This window comes from Notolepis coatsorum (assembly GCF_963971535.1).
Source record: "Notolepis coatsorum genome assembly, chromosome: 7".
Classification (NCBI taxonomy): domain Eukaryota; kingdom Metazoa; phylum Chordata; class Actinopteri; order Aulopiformes; family Paralepididae; genus Notolepis; species Notolepis coatsorum.
In genome coordinates, this window is record NC_140171.1 from 106,123,542 (window position 1) to 106,144,713 (window position 21,172).

Here is a 21,172-nt window from a genome sequence, read left to right on the forward strand (position 1 = left end):
GTATGCAAATTGCAGGGGGTCCATGTTGATGGGGAGGGAGGAGCAGATGTAGCCCTTTACTAGCTTCTCAAAGCACTTCATGGCTATGGAGGTGAGAGCTACAGGGCGGTAGTCGTTGAGGCAAGCAGGCTTGGATTTTTTGGGTACAGGGATAATAGTGGACTTCTTCAGGCAGGTGGGGATGACAGCCTGTTCTAAGGACAGGTTAAATATGTCAGTGAATACTGGGGCCAGTTGGTCGTCACAGACTTTTAGGACGCGGCCGGGGATGCCGTCCGGAACTGCTGCCTTCCTGATATTCACTTTTTTAAAGGTCCGCCTCACCTCATGCTCTGTTACCCTGAACACTGCGTCTCCATCAGCAGCCGACCCCCCCCCCCCCCATTGCCGTGGCTTGTGGGCTGGTGTTGTTATTACCAGCATCAAATCTCGCATAGAAGGTATTGAGGTCATTTGCTAAGGAGATGTCACTGTTCAGTTTGAGGGAGGCGCCTTTGTAGTCTGTCATCGTTTTGAGCCCCTGCCACATAGCTCTAGAGTCAGCTTGTTCAAACTGGAGTTCAATTTTATCCCTGTAGCGCCGTTTGGCCTCTGTCACTGTCCTCCTTACGTTGTGTCGCGCCACCTTGTGGTCATTCATGTTGCCTGCCACTAGGCCGTCGTTGTATGCTTTGGTGCACTCTCTCAGAGCTTCACGGACGGATTTGTCTACCCAGGGTTTTTGATTTGGGTAAACTCTCATTTTGGTAGTGGGGATTGTTTCTTCCACCAAAGTACAAACATAGTCCAGCACTGCCTCCGTGTAGACATTAATGTTATCTGTGTCGCGGAACACGCTCCAGTCTGTGCAGTCAAACGCAGCCTGGAGCGTCTCCTCTGACGTCAAATCCCATTTCTGCACCTCTCGCGAGACTACAGGAGTACTTTTGATTCTCTGTTTGTACTTTGGTGAAAGAAAAATGGACGCGTGATCTGATTTACCAAAGCCACTATCAGAATGAGCCTTGTAGCCACCTTTAAATTGCGTGTAACAGTGATCTAGGATGTTACCGCCTCTGGTGTTGCAAGTCACATGCTGATAGAAGTCAGGTAATACCTTTCTCAGATTGGCGCTATTGAAATCACCCAGCACTAAAATGGCGGCGTTAACGTTCGCCGCTTGTATTCTATTTACCTCGTCGTGGAGTCTGGTGTTTGGACTTGGAGGTGGGTATTCTGCGTCTGCCCCCCGTGCCAAACAAGTAAGCCAACCTCTTGTTCGCGCATGAGCCCGCTATAATTACACTACTGTCGCTATTTCACAATGAACTATAATGAATTACGGTTCATACAGAACACGGGAGTAATGCACGAAAGCTTATTTCCGCGTTGAAACTAATGCATGAACTGAGGAGCTCATATGCTGTCCGTCTGCAGTAACGATCTTCTACCACGGGGCGTCAGCTACGCATGCTCCGAGCTGTGCGTAAATATAAGCACAAAGTCAAGTTCACGTTCAAATTGATAAATCCCACACTTTGCTTAGAAATGGTCGTACGCACGGGTTAAGCACATATCTGTGCGTACGCAACGTTGATAAATGAGGGCCCTGGTATTTAAATCCAGCCCCTTCCAATTACTGCATCCTTTGCCAGTTGCCACCAGGAAGAGCAGAGCACCAACCGGAACACCAAACAAACATGTAAGACAAAGAAACAGCATGAACAAATACAAACTAATGATAAATGAACAATTATGATAAACAATGTAAACTAAGTGTGCACTAACGTAGGACCTTGTAATATATCATAATGCAAATAAAGATGGAAGTATGGTATATGAAAAAATAATAATGTGTGGTGTCATTATTTGATTTGTGTATGGGTATTATGGATGTTAACAATGCATAAGGACAAAATTAATAGAAAGGGAGTGTAGTGAGGGAGTGTAGTGGTTACCGACATTAGTGCTGATGTGCGGCAAGTGGTGTGGCCGTCACAAAAGGAATACAAAAGTTGCACATAAATACAAAAAATAACAACAAATTACACAAAACATTAAACAACCAATATCAGAGCCAGAAGCAATCTAGCAGGGCAGGCAGCAACAATATACTATTTGGGCAATTCAAAACAATGACAGACCATTGATTACAGAACCCTGTATCCCTTCATGAGGCATTTAAAAGCATCCAGTTTGAAGGCCTATCTTGGGGGTTAGGGGCAGGGTGTGGGTGTGTGTGTGTGTGTGTGTGTGTGTGTGTGTGTGTGTGTGTGTGTGTGTGTGTGTGTGTGTGTGAGAGATGACATGCCTGGTTTGAGGCCTTTTCCTGGGGTCAGTGTTATAGCACTGGAGGTGTGGGTCATGGAAGCGCGGGCAGTACTCGAGGTGAGGGGGGGTGGCATCCCCCCTGAAATAAAAACGGTCAATATCATCCCCCTTCTAAAACGGCCATCCCCCCTTCCCATCCCTTCCATCAAAGTATCAGAATGTTTATTGAAATTCCCGCGGGCCATCCTCTCCTCAGTCACGAGAGCACTCGCAAATATGCTGCGCATCAAACAGAAGTGAGCCGCAGCGACTCAGCGAGCCGTTACACACACTCGTCGCGAGCCGCTCACACTCAATACACATACGGGTACTTAAGGGAGGTGCCTTAAGACAAGAACAAGTTACAGGTTGAAAAAGCCCTCAGCTCGGAACTAGGCAAAATCTGCATATGGCTCGCCGACAACAAACTATCATTACACATGGGCAAAACAGAGTCCATTCTCTTCGGTTCAAATAACAAACTCAGCAAGACCGACGGCTTCTCGGTTACAGTGGGTGACAATATTATCACAAGGAAAGATGAAATTACCTACCTGCACAGGAAAATTCGCAGAGTCAAATTTACTCAAATTGAGTAAAATTTTACTCCCAAAAAGATAGTATTGGCTCCGACTCCAGATAGAGTGAAAATGACTCTTGTCACAGAGTTAAATCTTCAGAGTTATATCTACTCCATTTAGTGTTAACATTTAACTCTACAAAATACCAACTTACTCCATTTAGCATAAAGTAAAAACAACTCTAACATCTATAGAGTTATTTTTCACTCAATATAGAGATATTTTAAGTTATATTTCACTCAATATAGAGTGGTATTTTAATCAATATAGAGTTATATTTTCACTCAATAGAGTTATATTTCACTCAATATAGAGATATTTTAAGTTATATTTCACTCAATATAGAGATACTTAAAGTTATATTTCACTCAATATAGAGTGGTATTTTAATCAATATAGAGTTGTAATTCCCTCAATATGGAGTTGTAGTTCACTCAATATAGAATAGATTTCACTCGATATAGAATATCATATTTCACTCAATATAGAGTGGTATTTTAATCAATATAGAGTTGTAATTCCCTCAATATGGAGTTGTAGTTCACTCAATATAGAATAGATTTCACTCGATATAGAATATCATATTTCACTCAATATAGAGTGGTATTTTAATCAATATAGAGTTGTAATTCCCTCAATATGGAGTTGTAGTTCACTCAATATAGAATAGATTTCACTCAATATAGAATATCATATTTCACTCAATATAGAATTAAATAATAATTTACTCTGGAATAATACATTTAAAATAAACGGGGGCAAAGCAGAAATCAGTATTTAACAATGCACTTTTATTTGCAACATGCAGGCATATCCTTTGGGATGCAAACAGTTTTACAACAGCGTGTGAGAATCATGACTTCAAGGGGCAATCGATAGAAAAAAAAATAATAAAATAAGATTCATCAATATAAGCTTGTGCAATCTTTGTTTTCAGTTGCCAAGAAATTTGAAATTCCTAGTACCTTGGACTTAAAGGTCTATGATGACTTAAAACACTGAAGTCGACAAGGAGGCGTTTCAGTTGGGATGCAAACAGTTTTACAACAGCGTGTGAGAATCATGACTTCAAGGGGCGATCGATAGAAAGAAAAAAAGGTCATTAATAAAATAAGATTCATCAATAAGCTTGTGCAATCTTTGTTTTCAGTTGCCAAGAAATTTGAAATTCCTAGTACCTTGGACTTAAAGGTCTATGATGACTTAAAACACTGAAGTCGACAAGGAGGCGTTTCAGTTAAAGAAACCAGACATGGGTGTGTTGGAGATTTGTTCACCCCAAGTTGCTTATTAACATGGAGCCTAGCCTCATCCAAAATGTCACACAGGTACTGTATATGTTTGTACTTTGAAATGATCTTTGTTTCTATACGCCCAATGTAATGTAACATAGTAAAAAAAAAAAAAAAACACGTCTGAGGAAGAACTTGCTTGGTGTGGATCCTTCCTAATCTTTTTACATTACACTTGTCACAAACATTCCTCTCTTGCTAATCACACTTGGTATATGTCTACGTGATTGTTAGATTCAGTGAGCCCCTCTGCAAACAACTCCATTATATACAAAAATCACCATGACTTCAAGGCTTCATGGGGAGAGTAATCGATAGAAAAAAGGTCATAAATAAAAGACAATTACATTTTGGCCTCTGTAAAGTGACAGCAGCATCTGCACCCTTTTAAAAAGGGATAGCTCACCCAAAAAAAGAAATCTACCAATTACACACCCCATGAATCCTTGAATTCATGGAGATTTGTTTGTTTGTCGCATTCCTGAGCCAATAATTCAAGCCAGTCATCAAATTATTGGCTCAGGAATGCAACAAAAAGAAATCACCATGACTTCAATTAAGGCTTCATGGGGAGAGTAATCGATCAATTACATTTTGGCCTCTGTAAAGTGACAGCAGCATCTGTACACCCTTTTAAAAAGGGATAGCTCACCCAAAAAAAGAAATCTACCAATTACACACCCCATGAATCCTTGAATTCATGGAGATTTGTTTGTTTGTCGCATTCCTGAGCCAATAATTCAAGCCAGTCATCAAATTATTGGCTCAGGAATGCAACAAAAAGAAATCACCATGACTTCAATTAAGGCTTCATGGGGAGAGTAATCGATCAATTACATTTTGGCCTCTGTAAAGTGACAGCAGCATCTGTACACCCTTTTAAAAAGGGATAGCTCACCCAAAAAAAGAAATCTACCAATTACACACCCCATGAATCCTTGAATTCATGGAGATTTGTTTGTTTGTCGCATTCCTGAGCCAATAATTCAAGCCAGTCATCAAATTATTGGCTCAGGAATGCAACAAAAAGAAATCACCATGACTTCAATTAAGGCTTCATGGGGAGAGTAATCGATCAATTACATTTTGGCCTCTGTAAAGTGACAGCAGCATCTGTACACCCTTTTAAAAAGGGATAGCTCACCCAAAAAAAGAAATCTACCAATTACACACCCCATGAATCCTTGAATTCATGGAGATTTGTTTGTTTGTCGCATTCCTGAGCCAATAATTCAAGCCAGTCATCAAATTATTGGCTCAGGAATGCAACAAAAAGAAATCACCATGACTTCAATTAAGGCTTCATGGGGAGAGTAATCGATCAATTACATTTTGGCCTCTATATAAAGTGACAGCAGCATCTGTTCACCCCAAAGAAATAAAAGAAAACTAATAGTGTTCATCCCCAGTGCAATAGTTCAAGAGCTTAGTGATTTTCTCTTTTCCTTTTTTAAATCACAGGAAACAGTATGGAACAATAAATGAGCTTGAATCGTCATCACTGTATGACATCTGTATATCGAATGCTTTGTAAAACAAAAGCTCTTTGACATCAACTACATGAGGTCCATCTGTAGTACACACAACTTTAAATGCATAAAAATGGTCATCCAGAGACACGGTTTGTAGTGCAAATGTAAACAACAGTAACCTCTCATCTTTAAGAACAACACGGTAGATTTTGTGAAAAACTGGAACCTCACTAAGAACTTTAAGGCAAACAACTAAACCTGGACGATACATATTTCCATGGTGTTTGGCCCATCTAACATTTAACACCTTGGTGTCACTTGGTACCTGAGGGTCTCCGCTATCTCACAGCCTCTGTCCATCACATTTAATGCTACCATTTTACTTGGACCAAGCACCAGTCTGTTGGGATCAAATGTCTGCCAATTGTATGCTACTTGACTTTGGTGTTTCTTTGCCAACGTTTTAGTTATATTTTTGAAGCTTTTTAGTTGTTTTTTAAAGAAATTATGCTTCGCTTCATAGCGCATGCACCAGACATGCAAAAGTGGTCCAATTTTACGAATACATGTAGGATAGTGCACCATAAAATGATGCTTTGGTAGTAGCCTCCTGTTGGGAAACAAATGCTTGAATAACCCGTGGTGCTCTGCAATCAAGTGTTTTAAATAAATAGTAATGCCAGTTGATAACCTGGGAGAAAATACAATATCTGCTATTTGAAGCAACAGCAGAAGCAAATACCAGTGTTGATCATTTGGACAAACCAAGTCTCCAAAGATAAGTGGTAGATTGCGAAGTAAACACCAAGATTGGATTGCATTTAACCCCAAGTCATTTGAGGTCTCTACTAACTTCAATGCAGGTGGCTTGTTGTTTTGTTCCAGGTAACCATAGTTAAAGCTCTTAATTCTCAAGTCTATTTCCTTTGATGTTGTGTAGTTTTTAATCAAGTGTAGTATTAGCAGTTTCATTTCATATTGTGCCACGCCCTCCAAGATATCATGCATAATATCGACAGAGAAATTGTCACATGTATTGAAGTACTGCAAGGAATTTAGAATGCAAGAACGTTTAACTCCCATCACATAGGGAAGACCAATAGTAGTCTCCATTGTGTGGCAGTGTTCTGCATGAAGTGCTCGAGTTCGCATAACTATCTTGGGTGAATCTTCTTTGAATTCCGTCTGAAAGTCCTCTTTCTCAGCAAGACAAAAGCGGCAACAATATCTGGCACTGAATGATTCTACGAAACCAAACAAACCGTGAATACCAAGGTTGTCACCTGTAACTTGGACAATAGTTCCATACACTGGCTGATCATACAATGGGACCTTAATTCCATCCTTCTCCTGTATTTTAATATCTTCCACAAGTGGAGCAAGTATTTTAGAAAAGCCATGTGTTTTAATGTCTTGGGCATGGAATAAAGCGACCAAATGAATATTAAGCAGAATTGAGTTGTACTTTGGAGAAAAATTACGCAAGGTGAAATAGATTGCTCCTAATTTATGTATTCCCTTTTTACTCCCCAACGGATTCGCGCATTCAAAATCATCATAGAAAAGCTGCACCTGAATTGCATGCTTCTGTTTTGAAAATAGAGGATGACTCTTGAAATACTCTCCATCACACAAGTCATTAAGAAGATCTTCTCTTAAACTGGAATCACTCTGCATCATCTCTTTTATATTAGGGTGTTTGTAAATAAAGTCTAATGTTTTCAAAATTGGGATATAAACACATTTATCAGTAACAACAGCCTGATCATAAGTTCCAGTAGTCCGATTGCGCAGGGTATCAAATCTTGTACCAAGGACATATTCAACTGGGTCTACCCTTCCCCACTTCTCTGTAAAATATTGCCTTCTCTTAGTTTCAGAATTTAAGATACAAAAGGGATTTTCAATTTCTTCATAACACTGATCAATTTTACACTCAACCTCACTTTTGATAGGTTCCTGTAAAGATAGACACTGCTTCACATATTGTTTTGCTTGATTATGGATATCATCAACAATCACTTCCATTGAAGTTACCAAAGAGTTGATTATTGTTTCACTTACACCTGCCACTTTAAGTTCAGCTACTGTTGCAGCACAGCTGTCTACAAGACTATTATTAAGAAGGACTGGAAGGACTGGGTCAGAAGGGGCACTGCCTGATGGAAAGTCATCAACATAACTTTCAGCTAAATGTTCAGCTGTAGAGCGGCCTTCACCAGGATCATCACATGGTTGATGACGTGCTTTAAGATGCTTTCGAAACCCAGAAAAAGTGCAAAAGACATGTAAACAACCAGGCTGACCACATTTAAGACAAAGTGTCCTTCCTGAACAAAGTCCGTGGATCAACCTTAAGTGCCTCATCAGTGAATTGGCATTTGCCTGAGAGTTTTTGCAAATGAAACACAACATCTTATCAAAAAACACTGGAGCATCAGAGGCCTCAAGATAAAATATCTTCTCAGTATCAAAAGTCTGTGCAGCATCAGAGGCCTCAAGATAAAATATCTTCTCAGTATCAAAAGTCTGTGCAGCATCAGAGGCCCGAGATAAAATATCCTCTCAGTATAAAAAAGAAATCAGTGCAGCATCCGAGCCCTCATCTCTTTAACCCTGGGGTTGACATTAGTGGTAGCAGCATCGATCTTGTAAATGGCGGTTTGCAAGAAGTTGTACATATTGGCCAGATCCCGGTTGTATGAGGTACCAAAGACAAAATGAGCTTTGAAAAGCTCATCAAAAGAGGCAAGAGAGTCTGGTGACTTACAAGGGATTGCATGTTTGTCAATCACAATGAAGTACTTGTGAATCACACTCCTCTGGGTCCCCACAGCAAGCAGATAGGGTTGAAGGCTCTCCGTGATGCTGTCCAAATGCCCCTGGATACTGGTCCCAGTCTGTGACAAGAGAACTTCATTAGTCTTGCTATTAAAATTAGTCACGGTTTGCAAACCGTGGTCTTTGCATGATTTCAATCATGCAGGTCAATATCAGGGATGCACGATAATTATCAGGCCGATATCAGCAATTATGACGTCATCCCGATAAAAGTATTGATAGCTCTGATAATAAAAAAAATATATATATTTTTTTTACTTTTTTCTTTTCATGTCAACATTCACACGTACTATATATGCTTATTTAGGATTTGACTTGATTCAACAACAAAGCAGTCGGGGCAAAGGCAAGCCAAAAACGGTCGAAAATGTGGTTATTTGAAGTTTGGATTTTTTTCTTCTCACAACTGAGGTAGGTAGATTACATTTTTAGAGACTAAAGTACCGAAAAAGGTACCGTTGGGTACCGGTATCGATTCACAGGTACCGGTACCGTATCGGTTCAAATGTGAACAGCATCCCTACTGACAAAGCACAATACCTGTTGGTTTTTAGTTGTTCAGGGAAACACATTGTTAATGACATTGACGGATTGTGAATTTTGTGATCGACTCAAATTATATTTATTTGGAAAAATAAATAGTCACTTTATTTGAAGAGTCAAAACTGTTCTCTTGGCTTTGTTTTGTTCATATAGTAACGCTCATGTCATGATAAATCTGGTTAGGTCAAAACTACAGGAATATACATAAATTTTTTTATAATTATAGTACAATAAATATATATATCGGTTATCGGTATCGACCTTGAGGAGCAGAAAGTTATTGGTATCGATATCGGGGTCAACAAATCAATATCGTGCACCCCTAGACAGAACAGTGATCCTTCTTATACTTTAATTCAACTGTAACTAGGGATGCTCGATATTGGCTTTTTTACCGATATACCGATATTGTCCAACTCTTAATTTCCAATACCAATATCAACCGATACCGATATATGCAGGGTTTCCCCCCCAAAAAACTGAATAATTTCAGGTAATTAACATTACATATGTCTTGTTGTGGAATTAACATAACATTATGCATACTTTTGACAATAAATAAAATCAGAATTTGTTCTTACTTGCCTGGGTAAATAAAAGTTGGTTATAGAAATGTAAAAAGAATAATTAATTTTTTTTTTACCGATATTTTCCTATATCACATTTGAATGCCAATATCGGCCGATAATATAGGCAACTGTAACCTTACCTTTATGAACTTCACAAGGGAGTCAATGGCTTCTCTGGCTGAGAGCTTTCCCGGTCTCTTGTTGCGTCCCTGAGGTGATGGTGGCAGGAGGTGGACAAGAAGCAAGAGGGAGGACATTTCACTGTCCCATGCTAAAAATACAAAAAATTAAATAAAACAAATCAGAAATACATTTGACTAAAAGCTGTGTTTCCATTTGTTTAAAAAACAATTCACCCTTCCATTATTATATTCCTTTAATTCAAGCATACCATTGTTCAGTTCTATTGTGTCTGTTGTGGATTCAGCATTCTGAAGCAGGTCTTGAAGGTCGCCGGTCTGGGTGAGGCCACGGCTTTGTTCAAGGACTTTCTGCCTGCAGAAAGTAGGCCACTTCTCCAGGAACTTTGCAGAGATGTCATCACCAAACATCAGACTGAAATCCTGCTCAATCTGCAGACAAGATGGAATAAAACATGGTTGAAATTTTTTTGTCATACATTGTTAAATAGTAGGGCTGACCCCTATTAATCGATTAGTCGACTAATCGGTCGAAAGGGGCCGTAGTCGACTGGCCAACCTCTTAGTCGAATATAATATTATAAAAAAAAAAAAAAAAAAAATATATATATATATTATAATTTTTTTCAAAAGAAAAGAGGCATAGAAGCGTGGCTAACGCTAATGGCAGGCATACCAGAGGCTAACTGCCTACGAAAACAGGCACAGAGGCACTGAAAGAGGATTTCATCAGTGGACCAATTGTATGCTTTTGCAGAGGACAAGAAGCCTTCAGTTGACTCCTTCAGACATTAAGCACCCCCCACAGCCCAAATGGAATGATAAAAAAAAAAAAAAAAAAAAAAATACGTTTTTTTTTTTTTTTTAACAATCCTAGTCGACCATCCAAATCCTTAGTCAGGGACAGCCCTATTAAATAGGTTCACCCTATGACCAGGGATGTGATCTAAATTGTTTAAAAAGGTCATTTTTTATTTCAGTTAGACTTTAATGCAAGCCACATACCATTCCTGTGATGTCTAGGAATCGTGGAAAGGTGGTGAATATTTCAGAGGACTTGATTGGGTCATGCATAATTTCTTGGCGATGGGTGAAGGTCTGTTTCATCTTCTCCTTGATGATTGCTTCATCAGTTGTATGCTTCATCAGTGCACTGGCCTCACGAAACTGGGTGTCTGTGGTTAGCTGGTTTTCCTCAGAGAAGGGGGCTCTGTCGCCAGAACTTGGACCACCTGTAACAGTGTAGAAACCACACATACTGCTGCAATACTTTCCAGTGATATGCATTTACTATAATGATCCATCTTCACAGTTGCTAGATAAACAGTGGACTGGGACAATCAAAATTACATACCGATCAGTGGCTGAACATTACGGCTCTTCTTTTGTCCCTCTGATGCTATCTTTTGAAGTGATTTCACCCTCCATGCCAGAAACCCACTCCCATCTACTGGATTGTAATACTGCTCCTAAAACACAAGAAGTAAAGAGAAAAAAAAAAAGTTATTTGGTTTAAATGGGCATGTGTAAATGTGTTTATTTCTCTCCTTAAAACTTAACACATGCCCTTCTCTGAAGAATTGCTAAAATCAAGGTCAACAGGTAGGACATCTGTGGTTCTTAAATTGTTGAGGTTAGGAGAAATGGTCAGCATACAGAAATGTTAACAAATATTTAGTTGAAATCGTACTCCGCACAGCCCTTTTAAGCAATTCCAGAGAAGTGAGGAGTAATGGGGTTGGTGTTTTATGTACCATGCATGTGATTGGATAATGTTATGCATAATGTTGTGTTAATTCCACGACAAGAGATATGTAGCCTAATGTTAATTACCTGAAATTATTCCTTTTGGGGGGGGGGGGGGGGGGAGAAACCCTGCATATATCGGTATCGGTTGATATCGGTATTGGAAATTAAAGAGTTGGACAATATCGGTATATCGGATATCGGTAAAAAAAAGCCAATATCGAACATCCCTAGAAATTATATAACAAGAATGACCTATAAACATAATAATTGTTAGACTAGAAGTCTTTATTTGTCATGCAGTTTTAACACACACGCAAGATGGGCGACCCACAGGAACACACATGCACTGAGTCGCCGATGAAATGTCTCTCTGCACTTTTCCCTGATGTACTTACATATCCCAAATTGCCCTGGGGATCGGCCAGGTATGGGAATAAGGCAGTGATGCCCTTTGCGTAGTCTTCTTTAACACGCCTTGAAGGACTCGTCCTACAGTGCACACATACACAAGTATGAGATCCAAACAAAAGTATTGCTGTGCCAATGCCTTCTGCACAATCTATGTAAAGCGCTTTGGATAACCATTTATCATTTACCAATTCTGCAAAAAGGAGGATCTTAGTAAAAACCAAAAATGTGTATTGGGTGCGTAATGTTTAGATAACATTATTACCCATGCTCTTTTGCCATGTGCGCAACCAATATCTTCACCATGTCGCGTCTTCTGGTATCCGTTAGGGTTTTCGTCCGAGCATAATCGGCAATGATCCTCTCTCCTCCAGCTGTGTCCCTCAGAATCTTTTCAGTCATCTAAGCGGGAGTAAAAAGGGGGAAGGGGGGGGGGGACACACACATGGATAGACAGTCATTTGGTGGCCAAGTATATTTAACCCTTTCACTGCCACACTAGTACCAGTATGTGGTATACAGTATGTGGTACAGTATGTGGTATACAGTATGTGGTACAGTATGTGGTACAGTATGTGGTACAGTATGTGGTATACAGTATGTGGTACAGTATGTGGTACAGTATGTGGTACAGTATGTGGTATACAGTATGTGGTACAGTATGTGGTACAGTATGTGGTATACAGTATGTGGTACAGTATGTGGTATACAGTATGTGGTACAGTATGTGGTACAGTATGTGGTATACAGTATGTGGTACAGTATGTGGTATACAGTATGTGGTGCAGTATGTGGTACAGTATGTGGTACAGTATGTGGTATACAGTATGTGGTACAGTATGTGGTACAGTATGTGGTACAGTATGTGGTACAGTATGTGGTACAGTATGTGGTATACAGTATGTGGTACAGTATGTGGTACAGTATGTGGTACAGTATGTGGTACAGTATGTGGTACAGTATGTGGTATACAGTATGTGGTACAGTATGTGGTATACAGTATGTGGTACAGTATGTGGTACAGTATGTGGTACAGTATGTGGTATACAGTATGTGGTACAGTATGTGGTATACAGTATGTGGTACAGTATGTGGTACAGTATGTGGTACAGTATGTGGTACAGTATGTGGTATACAGTATGTTGCATACAGTATGTGGTACAGTATGTGGTACAGTATGTGGTACAGTATGTGGTATACAGTATGTGGTACAGTATGTGATAGTAAAGGGTTAACCTTCTGTAGTGCGGCAGTGAAAGGGTTAACCTTCTGTAGTGCGGCAGTGAAAGGGTTAACCTGCTGTTGTGCGGCAGTGAAAGGGTTAAGGTGACAAATGTAAACCATGACCCCCCCCCCCCCCATTTTCTCCCCAATTGTACTTGGCCATCCCCAATGCCCATGCTACCCCTTTATCAGAGTCACCATCTCCATTTCAAACAGTCATATGCAAAGCTTACCAGAGTGATACGAGTCAGGTCAGCACCGTTTCTTGGAGCAGGACTAGACTGCAAAATGATGGTGTCATCAGACTCCCCCTCATTGTCTGCACCAGAGCTGAGAACGGAGCTTTGGCTGCTGGAGTTGCTTGCAGAGGTCCTCACTGAATCTAACAATCATGTAGACATATAAGTGTGATTAGATAGGAATGTTTGTGACAAGTGTAATGTAAAAAGACCACATTAGATTAGGAAGGATCCACACGTTACATTGGGCATATATACAAAGATCATTTCAAAGTACAAAAATACACAGTACCTGTGTGACATTTTAGGTTAGCCAGGACACGTGTAGCCTTTTTACAACGCATCCGCGTTTCCGGCGCTCTGATTGGCCAGGTCATGTGACATGTGCGCCCAATAGCGTGTTTGCCCATTTCCGCGTCGAACAGCCTGCAAACTACCTGGCGTTCTATCGCCATGCTCTAAGACAAACTCTAACCTTAACCAACTTCGAAGAGTGCCCTTAACCAGTGTAGAAACTTGCCGTCCCACGATTGCCGCTCATGTCACATGACCTGGCCAATCAGAGCGAAAAAAACGGGAACCCGGAAATGTTGTAAAAGGCTTCAAGCAGCCAGGACTGTATGGATGAGGCTATAAGGCTCCATGTTAGCAACTCACCTTCAGGATTTGAGTCTTGGGGTGAACAAATCTCCAACACACCCAGGTCTGGTTTTTTTAGAAGAAATTGAAACGCCTCGTCGTCGACTTCAGTGTTTGAGTCATCATAGACCTTTAAGTCCAAGGTACTAGGAATTTCAAATTTCTTGGCAACTATAGACAAAACAAGATTGCACAAGCTTATTGATAAATCTGTTGTGCAATTTATTTAATTTGTATTAATTAAAATGTCATAAAATGGGATATTAAAATAGCCACTGAAAATGTGATCATATGAGGAAGATTGACAGCCTTAATTGACATACTTAACACCGGTTCCTGACAGGCAGCGAGCGTGCGAACTGGAGACGAAATCGTGCGCGACACTGTCCTGATATGAGGCGGCGCGTGTCCGGGTGTGTCTGTGTGTGTGTTACCTGGAAGCACACAGGGGCAAAGCAGCCTGCGATTCTTGACCAATAAAAAGTGTTTAGGGGCGTGACTCGGCCGCGTAATCGCTCAACTAGAGACACAGCGAGCGAATATTTGAGGGGGGAACGACATCGCCGCTCAGTTTGCTGTCGCTCGCGGCAGGTCAGGATAGTCTGATTGAAACGAATACATTTTAATCATTTTCGCAATCACGCTCGCTCGCGTCACTGCCTGTCAGGAAGGGGTGTAAGACATTGATTGGTTCACTCTATCCTAAATAAAATGGATTGTGTTTTGTACTGTAGGCCTACAGCTTAAATTAACATGCAGGGAAAGCCTAAACTGATACCCAGTATGTTGTTGCATAGGGCAGTGGTTCTCAAACATTTCATGTCAAGGACCCCCCAAATTGACAATTAGCCCACAGACCCCCCATTTGAAAAGATGTGCCATGGACCCCCATAAGACAATATTTGTACGGCTCTAGCAGTGATTCTCAACCATTTTAATTCCAAGGGCACCCATTTAATGGCATTTGTATCTTTGGGACCCCAATTTATATTGTAAAATCAATGTTAATTTAACTCTTGACGGTGTACAATGGACGTTGGGGTCCATGTGTTCACAGTCAGAGTTACAGACCAATAAGGGTCCATTTGGTTCCTAACTATCAAGGCGGACGCCATTTTGAGAACCAACGGCACGCTGTGCAAAATGTTTCACTCACCACACTCCAAAAAAGTTGTGAAGGTCAATTGGCCCTCAAAACAGATGAATTTCTGCCGGTCAACGTGTTTAACACGTACAGCCTGCATCTGATGGCAAATAAATAATAACAGTTACTAAGATGATACATATAGGGCACAACAACTCATGCATTATGAGGAGTGTTACAATTAGAAAATATTACAAAAGCACCATACAGTAAATTTCGCTGAGTACATTTTACTCAAACTGAGTAAAACTTTACTCACGTCTTGGGCTCAAATTGACTCAGTTTGAGTAAAATTTACTCTGTGAAATTTACTGTGAGGATAGTTCCACAAGTTTCCATTATATTATACATGGAGGCAGAACACACAAATTAGTCAACCCAGTACAATGGTTCAAATAAACACTTGTTGAACCGAACAGTGCGTCAAATTAACTTGTTATGTCCATTTACCACTAGTAAAACAGTCAACCTACAGCACATTGCGGCAAATTTACGTGACTCTATTTAGAGTAAAACACACGTTGTCTCTTCAGCAAAATCCGCCAACATGTAACATATAATTGTTCCATCTCCTGTACTATGTCTACTTGTCTTGTATGTTCTTAATACGTCAGTTTTTGTATGGATATAGTTATATCACTACTTTTAACAACAGCCTACAGGCATGGCCTACAGGTATGGTCTCAGGCCTATACAGGTATAGCCGCATGCAGGTGAAAATTAGCTTCTGGCTAACACTAGCTCATATACATTTTACATGAAAACCGACATGTTGATTAATGTGCACTGTCCCTGATAGCAATACTGTTGATAATTGAATACTCGTGTTGCACCGACGTACCTGTTCTTAAGTTATTGTCCATAAAACTGTAAAACGTTTATTTAATAGCGTGCGTGCTAGCAGCTAACATGCTAACATCGTGATAGATGGCTCTGTGGCTTAGCTGTAATGTACGGTGACTCTATTTAGAGTAAAACACACGTTGTCTCTGCCACCGTTTCAGCAAAAACCGCCAACATGTAACATATAATTGTTCCATCTCCTGTACTATGTCTACTTGTCTTGTATGTTCTTAATAAGTCAGTTTTTGTATGGATATAGTTATATCACTACTTTTAACAACAGCCTACAGGCATGGTCTACAGGTATGGTCTCAGGCCTATACAGGTGGAAATTAGCTTCTGGCTATACACTAGCTCATATACATTTTACATGAAAACCGACATGTTGATTAATGTGCACTGTCCCTGATAGCAATACTGTTGATAATTGAATACTTGTCCATACAACTGTAAAACGTTTATTTAATAGCGTGCGTGCAAACGTATAGCAGCTAACATGCGAACATCGTGATAGATGGCTCTGTGGCTTAGCTGTAATGTTGCAAATTAGTTACACACATTGCTGTTTAATAAATTAACAAATAATAATAATAATCTTACCTGGTATTTGGCATCCAAGAGAAGGAAAATATCGCTGTATTGCGCTCTTGCTGGTATACCTGAGCTTGAAGCGAGAGAGAAAGATGGCGTCGGCACCTTTGGGAATTATATGGATAGTAGGCGTGACCAATGCTGTATTACTCCAATAGAAACTCTTCTGGAACTTTACTCTCACTCTATTGGCCACAGGCAATGATTATGCCCCAAATGGAGTAAATATGACTACTTGAGAGGAAAATAATAACTCCGTAATAATTACTCTGGGAAAATGACTCCCCAGTTTTTCCTGTGTGGGTTCCATCCTAGAGGCTAATCTTTCCTGTGACAAAATGGCATCCAATGTAATAAAAAAAGTCAACCAACGAACGCAATTCTTGTACCGGATCTCCTCTCTGGTAAACAAGAATACCCTGAAGACTCTAGCAGGAGCACTCATTCAAGGGTACTACGACTATGCTTGCACCTCATGGTACCAAAGCACCTCAAAGGCACTAAAAAACAAATTACAAACATCTCAAAACAAGCTAGTCAGACTACTGCTTGACCTGACTCCTAGAACCCACCTCACCCCTGCCCACTTTGACAACCTAGGATGGCTTAGAGTAGACGACAGAGTACAGCAACTTGCAATGGGCCTGGTCTACAATATACACTACGCGACCAAGGTACCCATGTACATGTCAAAATACTTCCCAAAGGTCAGTGAATACCACGATCACAACACCAGAGGGAGCTCCACAAATCATGTAAAACCCAGATTCGGCTCAAACAAGGGACTAAACACGTTTCGCAATTATGCCACATCAATGTGGAACGCCCTACCTAAAGCTGTAAAGGAATGTGAATCACTACCCACTTTCAAAAACACTCTCAAAAAACACCTACGTGAGCTGCAATTCGAAACTGGCCCCTACAAATGTCCTAACCTAGTTGTACAGTAAATGACCAAGTAAGGCTTTGTCAGTATTCCAATGTACAGTGTAAAATGTGTGTGTATCCCCTACCCAACCCCCCCCCCCCCCCACCTCCAATGTACAGCCCTCACCCACCCACCCAACCCCACCCCACCCACCCAACCTCCTCCAATGTACAGTTTCTATGCCAAATGTATATACACTCTTTTTCTGGACACTTTTGTATCACAAACAGTACTGTATTTGCAAATCTGATATGTCATAAATGTATAGATGTAGCAGTACTGTCTATCTGTATGTCATGTATGTCATATATGTTATGATGAATTGAAAATGGGGGACCCTGATGTAAACAAGACGAAAGTCTTTCTCTGGTCTGCATCCCCTTAACAATTGTATGTACTGAGCTGTACTGTACTGTACCCATTCTGCAATCTGTTAATAAACTTTTCAATCAATCAATCAATCAATCAATCAATCAATTAAATCAATCAATCAATCCTGTCCGTGGCTCCGTGTTGAAGCGCGCTGCACACAGACAGCTCTGCATGCGCTCATCATGGCGGAGAGAACGAAACGCTCTAAAGTCTGGGTACACTTTACGAAAGTCGATGCCGACAACGCAGGTTGCCACAAGTGCAATAAAACATTTGCAAGTAAGGGTGGCTGGCAATACAAGCAATTTGTCAAAACATCTGTTGTCAAAACATAACATTAGTCTGCAGAAATGCGCCGTTTTCGACTGCTTTGCTCGCAGTGTTCCATCTCCATCCACGTCCACTGCAGGTAAGCCAAGATAGAGTTAGCTAGGCTAATAACGAATTATTACGAATAGGCTAATAAATAAAATATAATTGCTTAGCTAATTGTTTAGCTACAAATATATTTGAAAGATGACAACTTTTTATAGATAGTCAGGCTGAGGCTGCAGCCACCATGTCCACGGATTAAAGCAAAAAAAATCTCCTGACTGAAATCTTTTTCAGGCCAAGTCATATTCTTATTGTAACCTCCACTGTATATTTTAATTTAACAGTGTTAATGTTTTAAGGTAACTACATTATTTTGAACATCTGACTCTGACATACAAATAATCAACATACTGTAACTTTTCAGTGCACGTTTTTCAGCTGATTTTGCATGACAGTGCCTGCTTCAGAAAATATGAATCACTATCAGGCTAAATCCAAATTGTATTTGATTGCAATCTTGATCAGGCCATTTCTACTAGCTATTTCTAATACTTGCTGCACATTAAGACAGGCTCATTTGCTTGTGTGACGTTTATAGATGTAGGCTATAGTTAGGCCTAATAACGTCTGCTTGTGTGCATTTGTGAGCTCCCGCACAGGCGTGATGGAATTCAAATTCAAGTTTTTATTGATCACATAGGCAGGCTACACATGGAGTAGGCTACATGGCAGTGAGATTCATTGTTCTTGTATGCTCTCTCTCGTATTATTGTTATAGGCCATTGTCAAGAAAGGAGAGTACATTATTTTCAATCGTGGCTTTAATTCGCAGCCTTAAGAGAATTTATATAGGCTACCTACCGACATCAAAATAGATTGTATGCCTCTACACAGTGTGCGAACCAATCTTCGGGGGAGCTCTTTTTTTTGGGGGGGGGGGGGGGGGGGGGTAGTCGGTCAGCGGTGCGCAGCGCAAAGACTTTACTGTGACGCTTGCTGTAGATGAGTAACGTTACAGAACCACAGATAGTCCACACAGGTCTGCATGCATGATGAAGACGCACATATTGAAATACACATGCTCAGATTAGCCTATCTGATCCAACACTAAAAGATACGAGACAAGTGCAACACTAGGGGCACACCACCTCTTAATATAATAGGCTCTGTAATTAGAGCAACGTATGCACCTGCTGTGAGAAACATTTTACCTACCGGAGCCACGGAGCAATAGAGAGACGCAAACTGTTCTGTTTTCAATAATTATTTTCTTTTGGACAATAAACCGTACAAACTACATCAGCTGCAGCCTGGACATTCAATTCTGTCAACATACACAACTTTTGTTACCCGACCCGAGTAGAAAAACATCTAAGTACGGTAGGTGCATAGTAAAAATATTAGGGAATGGCAAGCGGCCACTACACATACCATAGCACATTTATAAATGAGCAATAATGATAATACAGTTACTGTAATTAGGAAAAGCAGGTCTTACCATAAAACAGAAGCAGATGTTTTGTTTTTTCTTCTGATAAAACGTGTGTGAAGTTTGATTTGTGCCTGCAGTCCGATGCAAGAATAGCATGCATTTCACTATCTATTACATCGAATTAGTGAGCAATCATGAATCATACATTCTGTAATTTTACGCATTATACACGATGATGACGATACAGAAAATTGAGAAAAATAGAAATGCATGGCAAAAATAGCATTTATTGTCAGTATTTTAGACTAGAAACCCCCCAAATTTCACAAATCATGTTTTCAGGGCAGCTGATGTCTCATTAACACATTGGGCGCCGGGGGTTGTGCCCATCATTGTACCCAGTCTGCCACCGTTGAAAGCCTATGGAGATGTTTACCTTCTTTGCAGGGCTATAACTTTTTAAATTGTATTGCTATATTGACATTACTATGGCCCATTCAACATCGTTTATCTATCGTTCAGGATGTGGGAACGTTATACTGTATTTTTTCATTCATACATTGTTGTGTTAATGCCGTCTAGAACAGTGGTTCTCAACTGGTCTAGCCTCGGGACCCAACATTTTCCCTAGTCATTAAGTCGCGACCCAAATTTTTTAACCACTGATTTATAAAAAAAATAAAAAAATTGCAGTAATACACAATCTTTCATGCACTGTTAAAAACATGAAATAAACACAAAAAGTGCAACAAAAGTGCAACTAGGGCTAAAAACCCAATGAAATAAAATAATAATAAATAATATATGCTTCCTAGCAGACTTCTTAGCTTAACATAACAGACCTACAGTAAGTTTGGGGGAACTAATGGGATAACTGGGGTTGCAACAAAAGTGCAACTAGTGCTAAAAACACAATGAAATAAAATAATAATAATAATAATAATAAATAATATATCCTTCTTAGTAGACTTCTTAGCGGTGACTTTTTTCAGTGTCTAGCATTGTATTATAGTAATAGTAGTTAGTATCAATGTGTCTGTGTCTCTAAATACCATATTGGCGTATTGCTCTCATTCAGAGAGCAAGGGCAGACCATTTCCTGGTCGAAAAAATTAGGTAATTCTGATTTGACTCGCATGGTGACGTCACGTGGCGAGGATGGAGCGGATAGTGATCCGATTGGCTCTGTGGTTGTAGCGCAAGCGAATGAGAGAGAGCGGGAGAAATACACCCTCGCGACAGAGCACACATACACACACGCGCGTTGCACTGTCAGGGAGAGAGAGAGACACGGGGACCTGCTAATCTGACACATGCAGCCCTGTTTACACAGTGCTCTCTCTCTCTGTCTCTCTCTCTCTCCTCTCTCTCTCTCTCTCTCTCCTCTCTCTCTCTCTCTCTTCCTCTCTCTCTCTCTCTCTCTCGATTCGGGAGCATAAGTAACGCCCCGTCTATAGCGCGTGGCACAGTGCAACACTTCCTGAAACGGAGGGAGAGGGAGAGAGGACAGGGGACCTGTCTAATCTCACAGACGCAGTCCTGTTTCTTCTCTCTCTCTCTC